Here is a 13,814-nt window from a genome sequence, read left to right as displayed (position 1 = left end):
GCAGGGGTTTTGGTAGTGGGAATAATTCCAAGTTATTTGTGATAGCACGTGAAGGAGTTTGGTTATTGTCAAGTTTTGCAGTGCAGTAACTGCAAAGTATTATGGAGTCAGTTATTTCGTATTTGTTTTCTGCTATAATGTAGAGAGCTAATTCAAACCATTTGGAATCTTCATTGTCTTCTATTGTGTACGTTATGTCTACAGTTTTTGTGCTACTTTTATAAAAATTTTGGCAGCAATACACACACAAGGTTTGGTATTCAGCGGATGTACGTTTAAATTTTAATATTTATTTTTTGTATGTGTGTAGTAGAAGGTTGCCATCTGTACACATTTTCTAAGTGGCTTTCACTTCCAAAATATTTTCTCTGGATATGCTCTATTTATTTGAGTAGGTCTTTGGCTGTACCATGTAGAAGACTGTTATTTAAATTGGCTAGTGCTAAATCAGGACTTTTAGCATAGTACAGTTTATGGACTAGATTTCTTATAGTTGAATGATGTGTTGATATCATTATGATATGATGGAAGGTGCTTTTGCAAATAGGTCCTGAAATGCATTCTAATGAAAGTCCTTGTCGTCCTTTGTATTTGCACACTGGAAAGGTATCCATATTTTGTAGTAGTTTCATTTTGAATTTGTCTTTGCCTTTCACATACTGATTGAGAAACTGGCGTAAAGATTTGAAAGATGTTTTGGCAATGTTCCACATTGAAGTGCACGACCATTTGTAAACTGGACATTTTGGTTCATTCGAATAGGGAGGTGATACTGAGTTTCCTGGAGATATGTTTGTAAGCAGCATATCTTGTTCCATTATGGTATTATTATGTTTTTCATGCCATCGTCAACTGCTATGTATGGCAATTGTGTTTGTTTGCTTTTGTTTGTATGCTTCTCCATTAAAATATAGTTTGGTGCTCGTGGTGTCACCTCCACATATATTCAATAAGTTATTTTTGTTGACATTCCGTTTATTGAGAAGTCTTTTCTATACTTTAGTAGTTTATTTTGTTAGTGGTTTCATTCTGTTTAAAACTAAAATAAATAACTTCGTTTTGAGAAGGATTGCACTGTCTATGAGAGCTTCTAAGATTCATTTTCTACGGTAGGTTTTAAGGGTTGTACATGATTTCTCTCCTGTTTTATAAGATTCTGAAGGACTTTGTGGCGGAATTTTTTTTGTAAAATTATTTTTTTGGTATGGTTACTTGCCATTACATCAAGATTTATAGGATAAGTGTTAGCAGTAGTGATAGGTGAATTCTTGTTAATCACGTTCTGTTTCGTTTTACATTTTGAAAGAGGAGGCAAACTTTCTGTACTGGAAGCTTGTTTTGTTTTGCTTAATGACTGTATTAGCTGTTTTGTTTGAACTTTTTATAAAATTCTGCTAGAGATGGATGCTTATTTTGGACAATCGTATTTTGATTTGCTCTACGTCTGCGTTGCTTTCTACAGAGTTGCTTTTTGGTAGGCATTTTTTGGGGTCTGTTTGAAAAAAAGTTGGTATGGGTTGGGCTGTTGTGCAATGTATGTGTGCTGTGCATGAGTGTCTGAGTATGATGGTAAAGATGTGTGTGGTGGTGTGTGATTGTGCGTTGGTCAACTACAATTAGTTGGGAAGGCTAGTCTTCTATTTGTGTGTTACTATGGTGCAGTTCAGATGACAGCAGAAACTGAGCTAGTGGTGAGGAGAAGCACTAATACTAAATCTAATGGTATAGAATTATAACAGTTCTTTGTTCTGCGATACTACCATTCTAGGGGCGGATTCATGGAATTTGTGCACCAAAAAACGGGGATTTGTGTGCCATTCTGCCCACAAATTCCTGTATAACGAATGGGGATTTGTGGGCAGAATGACACACAAATCCCTGTTTTTTGATGCACAAACTCCATGAATTAGCCCCACAGTGTGTTTGAGTAACAGTTAGAACATTAGGGTTGTATTGTACTTACTTTTTTGTATGGAAAGAGTGGGTTTCTTCTGAGTTGTTGTTTGTACTTCAGATGCTGCTGCTTTTCAGGATAGTGGTCTTCACTGCAATTGTAAAAGAAAGAAGTAATGGTGTGTGTTTATAGCACTGTGGGTGTGGTGCGCATGTGCGTAGATGTTCTATGGACAGTGTGGACAATCCCATTGTAATTGCGAATAGTACAAACAGGTATTGTGTCCTTAGGAAACCTCCATTTTGATTAATTACGGACATCCCGGACATCAAGTGTGTTCTAAGAACAGTTCCATTTTGATTGCGGACAGTACGGACAGGTATAGTGTTCTTAGGACACCACCATTTTTGATTAATTGCGGACATCTCAGACATTGACTTTGTTCTAAGAACAGTTCAATTTTGATTGCGGACAGTACAGACATCGAGTGTGTTCTAACAACAGTTTCATCTTGATTGCAGACCGTACGGACAGGTATAGTGTTCTTAGGACACCTATTTTGGTTAAGGGCAGACATTCCGGACATCAAGTGTGTTCTAAGAGCAGTTCCATTTTGATTGCGGACCATACGGACAGATATAGTCTTCTTAGGACACCTCCATTTTGGTTAATTGTGGATATCCCGGACATCGAGTGTGTTCTAAGAACAGTTCCATTTTGATTGCAGACAGTACGGACAGGCATAGTGTTCTTAGGACACCTCCATTTTGGTCGATTACAGACATTCCGTACACCCGCGCTGTCCGCCGACACCTTAACTGCCTTTTTAAAAAAAAATAAGACACATAATATTTTATTACTATATACAAATATAACATTTTTGAAAGAGAGGGTGAAGCAGCAACTGACACAAACACAGGGGAGTTAGGGGTTTGTAGATGATGGATGGGAGGGGATGAAGGGATGGATGTCTCATCATAACGTTTTATTTGGTAGTGAAGGTTTGTGATAGTTGACTGGGACATGGAGAGGGGGAACAGGTACATGTGGGACAATAATATTTGATGTTTTCTTTTATGTGGTCCTCCATAACATGTTTTAAAAGATTGAAATTTTTCATTAGCATTTCCATTTTTTGTCCCATTCGCTGCAAAGCATTTTCTAATGTCTCTTTTGGTATATTATGTTCACTGTTTGTATGGTCTGTTAAAAAGAAATGTGTTAAGTACACATAAAGTAATGGTTATTAATTGACTTATATACAGAAGTGTCTACCATTAGTATCAATGTCTTCACTCACTTCATCACGTGGGAATTTTTCTTCAAGCCATTCAAAAATACTGGACATTTCTGTGTAAAAAATATATATATTACTTTTAGTGTACCTAATACAGAAAGTTTAGAAATATATAAGAAAAATGAAGTTTACTTACTAGTTTCTGGTAAGTTTTGTTGTTACTGTTGTGTAGGTCTGCTGTTGCTTTTTGCTGTGTAGTTTCTGTGAGGTAATTATGTTGGAGGCATATCGTTTTTGTTTTGGTATATTCCATTCTAGTACATATACTATTTTAATGGACGGTTGATGTCTTACATATATATGTTCCACTTCTTTTTTATTATTACATATAATGTGTTAATGTGTTGCTTTTTGAACTTGTTCAGTGTTTATATTGAATGATACACCAATCTAAGATACCCCCTGAGTTTTTGGGTAGTGTTTATGTTTACTGCGTCTGTCCGCAGACATACGCACAGTCCGCGGACATCAAAATCACTAGCTGGGGGGTTCAGTATATTCTATGTTACATGTATATAAAAATTCAGTAAAAATAACACTATGTTAAAGGGACGTTATGGTTAAGTCGCGCTACTAAAAACCTATGAAATTCAGTAAAAAAACTTTGTTACAGGGATGTTATGGTTCCAAGTAAAACCAAAAACCCCCTGAAATTCGCCAGTTATGGTAAGCTAAGCTACCATAACTCACGCCACCACCATGCACTGCTAAGACTTACACCCAAGACATCAAAGATGACATCACAAATGCCAATAGTGGCTGTGTAGTTATGGTTAAGTTGCTGTTTCCATAGGATGAGCCCTTTTTGGGCGGCTTATAACCTTGCTCTCCCTGGACGAATCCTCACCAAACTTTGCAAAAAAGTTATATGGATCACTCTGAATGTATTTGCAGAGTTTGATGAGGTTTGGTTGAGGGGGAGCAAAGTTATGGGGGCGTCCCAAAACTTATTTTTTTCCCATAGACTGAATGGGGAAAAAACTTTGCTCATGCCTACCGCCCAAACTGCTGGACGGATTTTCACCAAACTTGGACCAGGAGCAGTGGCTTGTTCCTGAAAGCGTGTCTCTGCAAATTTGGTGAAGATCCGTCCAGTAGTTTTTTTTTTTAAATGACCAAAAAGTAGGTCACAAAAAATGTGTGATATCTATGTTCGGTCCGCAGACACACTTCCCTGTTCGCTCCACGTGCAGTGTCCTGATTGGCTGACCGACTTGCGTCATGTCCGTGGACGTGCAATGTGTTCACTGATTGGACAGCAGAGAGAGTGAAGCGTGTCAGATTTTCGGGAACTCCCGCCATCTTGAGTTTGTGGAGGTCCGCGGACAGCGCTGTGAAACTTTGTGGAGAAATGCTATTTAGTAGAGTGTATTGGTGTGTAAGACTGTTGGAGGGTGGGGGAGTAAGAGATGGGTTAAATGTTGTATTAATTTAGGTGGTAGATCTCCTTGTTGTGTTCAATTTGTCTGCGGACAACAGGGATGTCCTGAAATTTTCTAAATAAATGAAATGGGGGTGTTCTGAGGACAGTACGTCCGTACATATGGTTCATAGGCAAGTTGAAACTGTTCTCAGAACACACGCGGTGTACTGATATGTTCAAAAATAAACGAAATGGGTGTGTACTGTTCGCAAGAAAGTTGAAACTGTTCTAAGAACACATGAAGTGTCCTGGGATGTTCGTTAATAAACAAAATGGGGGTGTCCTGAGGACGGTATAACTGTCCGTACTATTTGCAAGCAAGTTGAAACTGTTCTAAGAACACATGAAGTGTCCTGGGATGTTCGTCAATAAACAAAATGGGAGTGTTCTGAGGATGCTACATCTGTCTGTATTGTTGGCAAGCAAGCTGAAACTGTTCTAAGAACACTTGTGGTGTCCTGAAATGTTCGTAAATATACGAAAAGTGAGTGTCCTGAGGACGCAGTCCGTATTGTTCGCTGGCAAGTTGAAATTGTTCTAATAACAGATGATGTGTCCTAGGATGTTCGTAAATAAATAAAATGGGGGTGTCCTGAGGACGGTATGTCTGTTCGTTTCGTTCGTAGGCAAGTTCAAACTGTTCTAGGAATACATCATGTGTCCTGGGATGTTCCTCAATAAACAAAATGGGGGTGTCCTGAGGATGGTGGATGTTCCTCAATAAACAAAATGGGTATGTCCTGAGGACGGTATGACTGTTCGTATTGTTCGCAAGCAAGTTGAAACTGTTCTAAGAACACATGAAGTGTCCTGGGATATTCGTCAATAAACAAAATGGCAGTGTTCTAAGGACGCTACATCTGTCCGTATTGTTTGCAAGCAAGCTGAAACTGTTCTAAGAACACTTGCGGTGTCCTGAAATTTTCGTAAATAAAGGAAATGGGAGTGTCCTGAGGACGCAGCCTGTATTGTTCGCTGGCAAGTTGAAATTGTTCTAATAACAGATGATGTGTCCTAGGATGCTCGTAAATAAATAAAATAGGGGTGTTCTGAGGACGGTATATCTGTTTGTTTCGTTCGCAGGCAAGTTCAAACTGTTCTAAGAATACATCATGTTTCCTGGGATGTTCTTCAATAAAGAAAATGGGGGTGTTCTGAGGACGGTGGATGTTCGTCAATAAACAAAATGGTGGTGTCCTGAGGACGGTATGACTGTTCGTACTGTTCGCAAGCAAGTTGAAACTGTTCTAAGAACACATGAAGTGTCCTGGGATGTTCGTAAGCAGGTTGAAACTGTTCTAAGAACACATGAAGTGTCCTGGGATGTTCGTCAATAAACAAAATGGGAGTGTTCTGAGGACGGTACATCTGTCCGTATTGTTCGCAATCAAGCTAAAACTGTCTTAAGAACACTCGCGGTGTCCTGAAATGTTCGTAAATAAACGAAATGGGAGTGTCCTGAGGACGCTGTCCGTATTGTTCGCTGGCAAGTTGAATCTGTTCTAAGAACACTCATCATGTCCGCGGACATTAAAAGTGCCCATATGGCATAGTCAAAATGTTTGACTCTATGGGTGTGATATGGTGCAGTGGTTGCGCCTGGCCACAACCACCGCCGCATATTTCACCCATAGTGACTTATACCTTTGGGATCCAAGAACAAATTTATAAGCAACAAAGTTGTAAGCCACTATGGGTGTGATATGCTGTGGTGGTTGTGGGCAGGGCCTATAGTCTCGGGTGCATGGACAAGACCAAATTTATAAGCACCAAAGTTATAGGTCACTATGGGTGTGATTTGCTGCGATGGTTGGACTGAATGGGGAAAAAACTTTGCTTACGCCAACAGGCCAAACCGCTTGACGGTTTTTCACCAAATTTGGACCAGGAGCAAAATACTTTTTTGTTATTTTTTTGCTTAATGCACTAATTAGCTCATGATATTTATTCTAATGATCCTTGACACTTTTTCTTCTCAACATTATAATAAGAATACCTTATGCAGACATTTCATGAAAAGTAAATTCATATGTGATGTCATCAGTGATGTCATCAATGACATTTGTGATGTCATCTTTGATGTCGTGGGTGTCAGTCTTAGCACTGCACGGTGGTGGCGCAAGTTATGGTTGCTTAGCATACCGTAACTGGCGAATTTCAGGGGTTTTTCGGTTTTACTTGGAACCATAATGTCCCTTTAACAAAGTTTTTTCACTGAATTTCATAGGTTTTTAGTAGCGCAACTTAACCATAACGTCCCTTTAACAAAGTTCTTTTTACTGAATATATGTATATATATATATATATATACCCTTACCTTTTGAGGGTCACAGTTGTATGTATGTACTGTGACACAGTACTCTGCAGGGGGGAGCGACTTCGGAGTGCTTTTGAGACTATCGTCTCAGAGCACGAGAAGACCTGCTCACTACCCAAATAAAACCCACTCTACATCTTCCTCTCTCAGCTCGCCTTTTCTTATCCCTGTGGTTGGTCTCCCCCCTTTGCCCTCCTTTACCCTCCTCTCCTAGTGTGTCGTGTCTGAAAAACCAAAAAAAATACAAAATTACAAAAATCCAAAAAAATAAGGCTCTTTTCAGAGCCGCCTTTCCCAGTTAAAAAATAGAAGTGAAAATAAATGAAGCAGGGCTCTTTGTATTTTTTAGAAGTCCGCGGACAGTTCGCGAACATTAAAAAAATTGGGTTGCTACTCCATCACAAACATTGTAATTTTCTCTGGAAAGAAGTGGTGGCTCTGAAAAGAGCCTTTGGGTGGTGTTTGTAAGTCAAAAATTGTAAATGCTTAACATCTACTTCAAAATCGCTGTTGTAATTCCAAAAAAGGTCGCAATGCATTTTGTACATTTCTCAGAAAAATCTGATTGCCAGCATAAGTAAGATGGACTCCATCTCTGCGAAAAATGTATGTACTACAAAACATACAGGCCGATTCATGGAATAATTAGCGCGGCGCAAGTGGGCAAAAACGTGCGAATCGCAGTGGAATAGCGAAAATCGCAGTGCAATTGCGAAAATCGCACGAAAAGCAGCACACGTCGATTCATGGAAGGCCGTGCGCGAGAAAACCAGCGGATGTGCGATAAAAAAGTGCGCGGCGCACGTTGGCGCACAGGCCATCTAACAGCGTGCGCCAGGTCACAGCGAAAATCGCACAGGCCACAGCGAAATTCGCACATAGCGCGGCGCACGCAACAAAAGTAGGTGGAACACGGGCGTAACACTCGGAATGGGGAACAACTTGCCAAAACGTGGGCGTCACGGGGGAAGTACAGGGCACAAGTGCGCGGAACGCCCACACGCTCGCCTACAACACGTATTCATGGAATAGAATAGGGCAAAAAAGCGCACGCTCAAACCAGCGCACAGGCACAAACACGACCGCCACAAGAAAGCAGGCGGTAGCGTCTCTGCGGCTGTAAGAAATGTGCGCCAAAAGGTGCGCCAACAAATAGCACCTATATACTGCCATGATGAATGTCCCATACTGTGGCCCTCCAGGAAAAATGTCGTGCAAAGGGGTACCCACAAACACGGACACCCGCTGACAAAAAATACGTGTGCGTGGATACCGGGGTGCGCGGGAAGTCTAACACGCGATTTCAGCAGGGTACGTGCATCACAGGGGTTCCCGTGAAGTTATTCACGCGATCGGGCCTGGGGGAGCGGGCTATGTGTATTTCAGGGGTTCGCGTGAAGTTTCACACGCGATCGGGTCTGGGGGAGCGGGCTACGTGTATTACAGGGGTTCGCGTGAAGTACCTCACGCGATCGGGCCTGGGGGAGCGTGCTACGTGTATATCAGGGGTTCGCGTGAAGTTTCACACGCGATCGGGCCTGGGGGAGCGGGCTACGTGTATTACAGGGGTTCGCGTGAAGTTCCTCAAGCGATCGGGCCTGGGGGAGCGGGCTACGTGTATTACAGGGGTTCACGTGAAGTTCCTCACGCGATCGGGCCTGGGGGAGCGGGCTACATGTATTCCAGGGGTGCGCTGGAAGTTCCACACGCGAATAGCCTGGGGGCGCGTGTATTCCAGGGGTGCGCGGGAAGTTCCACACGCGAATAGGCTGGGCGCGTGTATTTCAGGGGTGCGCGGGAAGTTCCACACGCGAATAGCCTGGGGGCGCGTGTATTGCAGGGGTGCGCGGGAAGTTCCACACGCGAATAGCCTGGGCGCGTGTATTTCAGGGGTGCGCGGGAAGTGCCACACGCGAATAGGCTGGGCGCGTGTATTTCAGGGGTGCGCGGGAAGTTCCACACGCGAATAGCCTGGGGGCGCGTGTATTCCAGGGGTGCGCGGGAAGTTCCACACGCGAATAGCCTGGGCGCGTGTATTTCAGGGGTGCGCGGGAAGTTCCACACGCGAATAGCCTGGGCGCGTGTATTTCAGGGGTGCGCGGGAAGTTCCACATGCGAATAGCCTGGGCGCGTGTATTTCAGGGGTGCGCGGGAAGTTCCACACGCGAATAGCCTGGGCGCGTGTATTTCAGGGGTGCGCGGGAAGTTCCACACGCGAATAGCCTGGGGGCGCGTGTATTTCAGGGGTGCGCGGGAAGTTCCACATGTGATTTGACAGTGTGGGTCCTCCCAGGTGTACCCTGTACACCCTCCACGGCCCCTGCAGGCAGCCCACACCACAGGGGACTACCCTGCATCCCTGGTCATGTCCCGCAGGCAGCCCACCCACCATGGGCATGCCCCACAGCAAAGGCACATGTCTCCTTGAACTAATGACCACCAACTCATGTCCCCTTGCACCCCCACCCCCCAGCACTGTGGGGCACCTGCCAGCAGGCCCCCACCCATGTCCAACTCATGTCCCTCACCACCCCCACCCCCCAGCACTGTGGGGCACCTGCCAGCAGGCCCCCACCCATGTCCAACTCATGTCTCCCACCACCCCCACCCCCCAGCCACCAGGGTCTCCCTCCACCAGGCCCCCACTCATGTCTCCCACCACCCCCACACCCCAGCAGTGCAGGGTCACCCTCCACCTGGCCCCCACTCATGTCGCCCACCACCCCCACCCCCCAGCCACCAGGGGCACCCTCCACCAGGCCCCCACTCATGTCACCCACCACCCCCACACCCCAGCAGTGCAGGGGCAGCCTCCACTAGGCCCCCACTCATGTCTCCCATCACCCCCACACCCCAGCCACCAGGGGCACCGTCCACCAGGCCCCCACTCATGTCACCCACCACCCCCACACCCCAGCAGTGCAGGGGCACCCTCCACCAGGCCCCCACTCATGTCACCCACCACCCCCACCCCCCAGCAGTGCAGGGGCACCCTCCACCAGGCCCCCACTCATGTCTCCCATCACCCCCACACCCCAGCAGTGCAGGGTCACCCTCCACCAGGCCCCCACTCATGTCTCCCACCACCCCCACCCCCCAGCCACCAGGGGCACCCTCCACCAGGCCCCCACTCATGTCACCCACCACCCCCACACCCCAGCAGGGCAGGGGCACCCTCCACCAGGCCCCCACTCATGTCTCCCACCACCCCCACACCCCAGCAGTGCAGGGTCACCCTCCACCAGGCCCCCACTCATGTCTCCCACCACCCCCACACCCAGCAGTGCAGGGTCACCCTCCACCAGGCCCCCACTCATGTCTCCCACCACCCCCACACCCCAGCAGTGCAGGGGCAGCCTCCATCAGGCCCCCACTCATGTCTCCCATCACCCCCACACCCCAGCCACCAGGGGCACCCTCCACCAGGCCCCCACTCATGTCACCCACCACCCCCACACCCCAGCAGTGCAGGGGCACCCTCCACCAGGCCCCCACTCATGTCTCCCACCACCCCCACACCCCAGCAGTGCAGGGTCACCCTCCACCAGGCCCCCACTCATGTCTCCCACCACCCCCACACCCCAGCAGTGCAGGGGCAGCCTCCACCAGGCCCCCACTCATGTCTCCCATCACCCCCACCCCCCAGCCACCAGGGTCACCCTTCACCAGGCCCCCACTCATGTCACCCACCACCCCCACACCCCAGCAGTGCAGGGGCAGCCTCCACCAGGCCCCCACTCATGTCTCCTATCACCCCCACACCCCAGCACTGTGGGGCACCTGCCAGCAGGCCCCCACCCATGTCCAACTCATGTCTCCCACCACCCCCACCCCCCAGCCACCAGGGTCACCCTCCACCAGGCCCCCACTCATGTCTCCCACCACCCCCACACCCCAGCAGTGCAGGGTCACCCTCCACCTGGCCCCCACTCATGTCTCCCACCACCCCCACCCCCCAGCCACCAGGGGCACCCTCCACCAGGCCCCCACTCACGTCACCCACCACCCCCACACCCCAGCAGTGCAGGGGCAGCCTCCACCAGGCCCCCACTCATGTCTCCCATCACCCCCACACCCCAGCCACCAGGGGCACCCTCCACCAGGCCCCCACTCATGTCACCCACCACCCCCACACCCCAGCAGTGCAGGGGCACCCTCCACCAGGCCCCCACTCATGTCACCCACCACCCCCACCCCCCAGCAGTGCAGGGGCACCCTCCACCAGGCCCCCACTCATGTCTCCCATCACCCCCACACCCCAGCAGTGCAGGGTCACCCTCCACCAGGCCCCCACTCATGTCTCCCACCACCCCCACCCCCCGGCCACCAGGGGCACCCTCCGCCAGGCCCCCACTCATGTCACCCACCACCCCCACACCCCAGCAGTGCAGGGGCACCCTCCACCAGGCCCCCACTCATGTCTCCCACCACCCCCACACCCCAGCAGTGCAGGGTCACCCTCCACCAGGCCCCCACTCATGTCTCCCACCACCCCCACACCCCAGCAGTGCAGGATCACCCTCCACCAGGCCCCCACTCATGTCTCCCACCACCCCCACACCCCAGCAGTGCAGGGGCAGCCTCCACCAGGCCCCCACTCATGTCTCCCCTCACCCCCACACCCCAGCCACCAGGGGCACCCTCCACCAGGCCCCCACTCATGTCTCCCACCACCCCACACCCCAGAAGTGCAGGGTCACCCTCCACCAGGCCCCCACTCATGTCACCCACCACCCCCACACTCCAGCAGTGCAGGGGCACCCTCCACCAGGCCCCCACTCATGTCTCCCACCACCCCCACCCCCCAGCAGTGCAGGGTCACCCTCCACCAGGCCCCCACTCATGTCTCCCACCACCCCCACACCCCAGCAGTGCAGGGGCAGCCTCCACCAGGCCCCCACTCATGTCTCCCATCACCCCCACCCCCCAGCCACCAGGGTCACCCTCCACCAGGCCCCCACTCATGTCTCCCACCACCCCCACACCCCAGCAGTGCAGGGTCACCCTCCACCAGGCCCCCACTCATGTCTCCCACCACCCCCACACCCCAGCAGTGCAGGGGCAGCCTCCACCAGGCCCCCACTCATGTCACCCACCACCCCCACACCCCAGCAGTGCAGGGGCACCCTCCACCAGGCCCCCACTCATGTCTCCCACCACCCCCACACCCCAGCAGTGCAGGGTCACCCTCCACCAGGCCCCCACTCATGTCTCCCACCACCCCCACACCCCAGCAGTGCAGGGTCACCCTCCACCAGGCCCCCACTCATGTCTCCCACCACCCCCACACCCCAGCAGTGCAGGGTCACCCTCCACCAGGCCCCCACTCATGTCTCCCACCACCCCCACACCCCAGCAGTGCAGGGGCAGCCTCCACCAGGCCCCCACTCATGTCTCCCATCACCCCCACACCCCAGCCACCAGGGGCACCCTCCACCAGGCCCCCACTCATGTCACCCACCACCCCCACACCCCAGCAGTGCAGGGGCACCCTCCACCAGGCCCCCACTCATGTCTCCCACCACCCCCACACCCCAGCAGTGCAGGGTCACCCTCCACCAGGCCTCCACTCATGTCTCCCACCACCCCCACACCCCAGCAGTGCAGGGGCAGCCTCCACCAGGCCCCCACTCATGTCTCCGATCACCCCCACCCCCCAGCCACCAGGGTCACCCTCCACCAGGCCCCCACTCATGTCACCCACCACCCCCACACCCCAGCAGTGCAGGGGCACCCTCCACCAGGCCCCCACTCATGTCTCCCACCACCCCCACACCCCAGCAGTGCAGGGTCACCCTCCACCAGGCCCCCACTCATGTCTCCCACCACCCCCACACCCCAGCAGTGCAGGGGCACCCTCCACCAGGCCCCCACTCATGTCACCCACCACCCCCACCCCCCAGCAGTGCAGTGGCACCCTCCACCAGGCCCCCACTCATGTCTCCCATCACCCCCACACCCCAGCAGTGCAGGGTCACCCTCCACCAGGCCCCCACTCATGTCTCCCACCACCCCCACCCCCCAGCCACCAGGGGCACCCTCCACCAGGCCCCCACTCATGTCACCCACCACCCCCACACCCCAGCAGTGCAGGGGCACCCTCCACCAGGCCCCCACTCATGTCTCCCACCACCCCCACACCCCAGCAGTGCAGGGTCACCCTCCACCAGGCCCCCACTCATGTCTCCCACCACCCCCACACCCCAGCAGTGCAGGGGCAGCCTCCACCAGGCCCCCACTCATGTCTCCCATCACCCCCACCCCCCAGCCACCAGGGTCACCCTCCACCAGGCCCCCACTCATGTCACCCACCACCCCCACACCCCAGCAGTGCAGGGGCACCCTCCACCAGGCCCCCACTCATGTCTCCCACCACCCCCACACCCCAGCAGTGCAGGGTCACCCTCCACCAGGCCCCCACTCATGTCTCCCACCACCCCCACACCCCAGCAGTGCAGGGGCACCCTCCACCAGGCCCCCACTCATGTCACCCACCACCCCCACCCCCCAGCAGTGCAGTGGCACCCTCCACCAGGCCCCCACTCATGTCTCCCATCACCCCCACACCCCAGCAGTGCAGGGTCACCCTCCACCAGGCCCCCACTCATGTCTCCCACCACCCCCACCCCCCAGCCACCAGGGGTACCCTCCACCAGGCCCCCACTCATGTCACCCACCACCCCCACACCCCAGCAGTGCAGGGGCACCCTCCACCAGGCCCCCACTCATGTCTCCCACCACCCCCACACCCCAGCAGTGCAGGATCACCCTCCACCAGGCCCCCACTCATGTCTCCCACCACCCCCACACCCCAGCAGTGCAGGGTCACCCTCCACCAGGCCCCCACTCATGTCTCCCACCACCCCCACACCCCAGCAGTGCA

This window comes from Ambystoma mexicanum, chromosome 5p (genome assembly GCF_040938575.1).
Source record: "Ambystoma mexicanum isolate Mex_15411 chromosome 5p, UKY_AmexF1_1, whole genome shotgun sequence".
Lineage (NCBI taxonomy): Eukaryota > Metazoa > Chordata > Amphibia > Caudata > Ambystomatidae > Ambystoma > Ambystoma mexicanum.
Note: the sequence above shows the minus strand (reverse complement) of the source record.